The sequence below is a fragment of the Cyanistes caeruleus genome, chromosome 3, assembly GCF_971803275.1.
Source record: "Cyanistes caeruleus chromosome 3, bCyaCae1.hap1.1, whole genome shotgun sequence".
NCBI classification, from domain to species: domain Eukaryota; kingdom Metazoa; phylum Chordata; class Aves; order Passeriformes; family Paridae; genus Cyanistes; species Cyanistes caeruleus.
This window is the reverse complement of record NC_141703.1, coordinates 31,513,153-31,519,152: the sequence shown is the minus strand read 5'-3', so window position 1 is coordinate 31,519,152 and position 6,000 is coordinate 31,513,153.

The following is a 6,000-nucleotide window of genomic DNA, read 5'->3' as shown; positions in this document are numbered from 1 at the left end:
CTTTTTATGGACAATTCAGATTCAGTATCCATGACTTCTTGTAACAGTAATCCCTACAAAGACTTGCTTAGTCCTTGTATTTTGTATGCTTGTATTTACATTTTTTAATACTTTGCACACCTAACAAGGGCAAACCTCTTTCAGTTCAAGGTGACTTTCATGTTAGATCAATGAAAACAACAGAAGAGAATAAACAGGCAGCATCTGTGGGTGGTAAACGAATGTGGTATGCGTGAAAAGACTTTCAGAACAAAACCAGGCTCTGCAGGCAGGCAGAGTTTGAAAACATGAAGAATAGTAGAAGGAAAACAAAAAACAGTCATGCTATATTTGCCTTCGTATTCACTGCGTTGCCTGAATTTACTCCCCTTACACAAGATTCTGGTTTTTGTTTCATCTGTGAAAAGTGAGTAGATTCACGGCATGTTGTACTAGAAAGAGCATGGGGAGATGGTGATTCTCTGAATTTCTGGCATGTAAGGAGGCCATGTTCCCCCAGGACCCCTGTCATGTTCCCAGCCCAGTCCCACACATCCCAGGCAGCAGGGAGAGCAGTGCTCCAAGGCCTGAAGAGCCAGAGCCCGCAGCAGCCCCAGCAGCACCCGGAGTGCAGGAGAGGCAGCGGCACTGCGGCACCGCACACTGCACCGGCTGTGCCTTCGGGCAGGGGCTAACAGGACACTCCAAGGAAGGTGTCATGTCAGTGATCTACCTGAGGAGAATGTTGGGCTAGAAAAGTCATCATCCCCAAATATTTATTACTTACTGCTGTCCCAGATTCTGTTTTCAAAGCACAAGCAACCAAGCTCTACATTAACTCTGAGCCTACAAGCGACTGTGTAGCATCAGTATTGTAGAGTGGATCTTAAACCAGTGCAGGCTGCTTCTTGTCTGGGCTGATTGTCAATGCAGCATCAGTGCTGCAACAGTCACTGTCCCGTGCTTCTGGCTCAGGGGACTGACAGAGGTGTTGGCTAAAAAAATCTGCATACCTACAACATAAATCAAAGGTGAGGAGTGCAGGGATCTCCATTCTCCTCATCACTGTCTGATGTAGTAAAAACTCAGCTTACAGTCACAAATCTGAGCTCAAGATCAATGCATGCAGGTACCTGTCATTACATGTCAAAGCCTGTGTCACAGATTTCCCAACATCCTCTCCTCAAAACCCACAAACAACTAAAGATCAAGTGGAAAAGAGGCAGAGAAGCAGCTGCTTGGGTGCTGTAATGCTCAGCTCTGAGTTACCTGTGTGAGAAACGGTCTGGAGCAGAGAATGGCACTCAAGGTGGACAATTACCTCTTCTAAACCTGCTAAGGACTGAGGCATGGGACAACTTTCACAGGAAGGGATGACACTGCCAGTGCTGAGACCCCAACCTTAATAGCTTTTGGAGTGGAAGAACTGGGAAAAAAGAGCTGGCGTTCAGTTTAGGCCACTGATGTGTTTGTATTTGTTTGCTTCTGACCCTTTCTTACAGCCCTGTAATTAGAAGACTGAGTTTACAATGTGTTAAAATCATCCTTCACACAGTTTTGCCCTCAGCATGTTTACTGTCAAATTGGAGCCTGGGCACCACTGAGCTGGGCTGAGATGTGTCTGTGCAGAAGCAGCAAGGCTGCATCAGCAAACCTTGTCTCATAGCTTGGGCAGGGACAGCACTTGCTTAATGCTGTTAGCCTGGCTCCAGAGCCACTGTGGAGAGGACTTGGATCACTAACTGCTTGGTTTTCAAGGGCACTCAGCATAAACCTGCATCCTTTTCTGCTGAGCACTCCCCCCTCCCAAGAGAAGGACCTCCCAGCTGGAGGAAAACCTAAGCTTTGCCAATACTCTCATTTTATCAACAGGAGAGGGTAATAGTTGGCCCTGGAGCACTCAGAGCCACAGGATGTGTGATTAAGAGGAGCTGTGTGCTCTCTCACAGTGTTGCTGTATTTATGAAGCAGCCAAGACCTAGGCAAGCAAGGAAACAGCCCTGGAAGAAATGGTCCATCGCATACCTGTGCAGATTGAGTCAAAGTTTGTTACACAAACTTCCATGAAGCTTCCCTTTTTCTCAGAAGACAGGACATTGATCCGATTTCCCATTTTCTCAACTGAGTAGGAGGTTACTGATGACTTTCTACAGGAATTCAGGTTCAAACACATTTCTGCTTCCTGCTGTTCTAACAGCTGGTACCAACAGGACAGCTAACAGGTGTTCTCTCTCTATACCTTTCATGCAGAGCTGAATGCCAGGGGCTGAATCCCAACCCCTGTGTCCAAGGGTTGATCCAGAATGATGAATACGTATGCAGGTGAATATTATTTTCTATTTGTTTGTTTGAGGGATTTTGTTTAGTTGGTTTTGCTATGTAGGTTATACATAGCAAGTAGAAGTGCCATTTTAGTAGCTGGAAAGGAATCAGAAAGAAGTTGTCTGAGCATAATCTTGGCAACCCAAAGCCCAAATCTGCCAAATTTGTGTGAGGTGGTGTGATGAAGCAGCAACCTGGATTTTTGATGGTCTGATTATGGTCTCTTGACAGAATCTGAAATTATGTCTTCCTGGTCAGGCTCAGCTATTTGGTAAATCCAAATGGAAAATTCATTTTGTTGGCAGACCATCATACTACTACTTGTCTTTTTAAAAGAGATGGAGGAAAAGACAGAAGCATATAAAAACATAACCTCCCATACATCTGCACCAGGATGTGGAACTCAGGACAGAGCTCGCTTTGTGCAAGTGAACCAACAGGAATGTTTAAATGAGAAGAATAAATGATCTTAACAATTCCCAAGCTTACTGCAGAGTAATGCAACAAAACATTTAACCAAACTCAGGCAGGAAAAAGTCCTGTGGCAACGGTAGGGAAAATTAATGAATGTTATCCCATGACAGGTGCTTCTTGAGGTCAGACTGCACATCCAGAACAGAACAGTGCAATGGATCCTTAATTACAAATGAAAAGGAAATTCATCCATCATTGTCCATAACCATTTCTATATCAGTTTTTAAACTTAACTAGTTTAAATAACAACAGTGATTGATGGCCACCCTTTATGTAGAAGAATTAGCCATTCAGACTACCTGTGCTGGAAGTTTTGATCCTGTGCTTGGTTAACATTCCTGTTTGTATTTCTCACAAGTTTGTATTGCACAGTGTAATATTAAGGTTAAGTTTCTTCAGCCATTTTTTGAAACAGGATCCAAGTTTTTGTTGCTGTGGGATGGCACATAATCCATCTGCACATACTTAACAGTATCTACATACAAAATTGGCCCACACTCCATTTTTTTCATGTCATTGGAACTGCACCTGCTCAGCCTCAAACTCACAGTAATCACAAGAGACATAGGTGAGATGATTATGTCAATGCTAGGTTAATTTTATTGAGACAAATCTTCCTCAAAAAATGTGAGCAGGTAGATTCCAAAATCTGTGTGACTGAAAGCCATTCTTGGGGATAAAACAGAGATCTAAACTTTTCATTTAGATATCTTCTCTACCATCAGGTATGGGGCTTTTCCATCCATTGGTAGTGCCAGTTCCTTCACCAAATGAAATGTTCATATCCACAGTAAAGTGTTTCTTTCCAGATGCCCTGTCCTAAAATTTCATGAGTGCTGTGGTATAGTAATATCTTTTCACTGTATAGAAAAGACCCTCAGTGACTTCCTGTAACCAGGGACTCCATGTGTGTGCCAGCTCCATTCTCCAAGAGAATCTCTGGGACATGATGAAGGAAAGAACAGACGTAATATGAGCTATGCAGACTGCAACTTCCAGGACAGACCATTTTAGTTTCTCCTGGGTTTGAGTCTTCCCTAAATCAGGCCAGGCAAAAATTTCCATACTCTCACATCCCCACTGAACTATCCTGGCATCATGGTCATTTTGGCTGCACAAACTCTCCCATATTTCTCCTTTATTAAATAAAAATGTCTTTTTTTTCTTTTTCTTTTTTCTCCACACTGAGACAAAAACAGGTATCAGACCCTCAAGATTTTGCCAAAACTGATCTCCAGTGAAACCAGTGTTCTCCAGGGAAATACCTGCACAGCCACTTGTGTAGGATTTTCCTGGCAAAGTGTACACCTGAACTAGCTACCTAGAGCAGGCAATTGAAAGATGTCCAAAGGAAGCACTCAAGAGATATGTAAATATATCCTCAAAGACTCTGCCTCCATTGACTATAGATTTTTTTTTTAATATAATGTCTCTTAAATGCTGGCACAAGGTTATTCTCATTTTTATCTCTATTATTCTTTGTTTAATCATGCAGCAATATTTAGTATTTGCTAATTCGCACAGAACATAATGTGGAATACAATATTAATTGAAGAATATTCTTAATCTGATAAAGGCATTTAAAATACAAGAATCAAAGAGTAGAGGAGGTAATAAAGGAGAACACAAGACCTAAGATATTCTTGCTACATCAAAGCAGAGCAGTCTGCTTTATATCTTAGTAGTCAGACCCAGTTATAAACATGTCATGCCTCTGGAACACAAAAAGATCTGTGATCTGTGATCAAATTGGCTACCTCAAAAGCTGGAATTCACCCAGTATAAATGTACTACTGGGTTATAATGTACACAAGTGTATATTTTAATTTTCCACCTATTTCTATTTGGTTAAATGTATCCTTTCAACACCACTTTACTTCAGACATAAGGATAAATAAACACATCTACCCGGAAATTGCAATCAAGCTTGAAAAATTTTTTATGTCCATTCATTTCTCTTCTGATATTGATAGTCTTCAATAGCACAGCTGACCCTCTGCTGCTGTTTCTCTTTTATCCCTCTAAAGCAAGCCTGAAAACTCATCATTTAATATTCATTCATAAGCTTATTTTTGATTCAAGAACTAAAATTTCACCGTTGCAGGTGTTAAAATCTTTCTTATATACAGCTTCATCCATTCCTCCCACACACTTTCATCCTGCACCCTTCCTGCAGAATCCTTTGCTCTGTGCAGTGGTGCCGAGGCTGTCTTGCCAATCCTCCATGCTCCATGCTGACTCTAAAAACCCTGGGGATGCTGCTTTTACCAGGCTTTGGAGAATTTCCTACAGCTGGACTGTGCAAGTGTCAGGGAGATTTCAGTGGACTGGAAGGTGAAGCTCTCAACAACTGCAGAGTTTGGCACCTTGATGAACACCAGGATCATGAAATAGAGAGGGAATATGCTAGGAGAGAGCCAGGACTCTTTAACAAGAGAACACACTGACCCACCATGAACTTGGATGTCACAGTTCAAACACCCCCTGAAATTTGTCAATAAATGAGTAACTCAATGACTATGTTAACAGAGCAGTGGTTCTGCATAAAGATTTTTTGCTTTCTTCCTCACAAGTTCAAACCAGTCTGTTTTTCAGGTATTTTAAAGTATTCTCATTTTCTAAGTCTGTAGCTGGTATCTGTAGTATTCACAGGCCAATTTTGATCTTACTCTTTCTCAGGAATCATATTCCAGGAACTTCTGGGTATAGGGGATAGGCTACATGGACCTTTGTCTGACCCTTCTTTGAAGGATCACTGAAAAATCACTTTTTAGTCATATCAAATGAGACCACCAACTACTAGGCACCCTCCTGGTACAAAATGATGACAGTCATAATGAATGACATAAGACCAGAAGCTGGAGGAAAAACGAAACAGAATAAAATAGGAAGAAAGTAAACAAAAGCATATACTGTATTTTGCTTTAAACTTTGGTTTTCAATGATCATATAAAAACCACTTCTGTAGTAGAAAACAAAACTGTGGAAGGACTCAGAAGAATAAAGAAGGATGAGTATATGATGTACAGGTTGGGGAAGCAACAGCAGATTGAATACATAATAGAGCATGAGATTTGAGTATGAGTAGTTTTAGGAGTGCTTGTCATCAATAGCTACCACTGAATCTCTGAAGCCGCAGTTTAAAAACCGTAAGTGTGCCTTTGAAAATATAAATGTACACCATCAGCACTTATATACACAAAAGGAACATTCTTATTCTTCTTC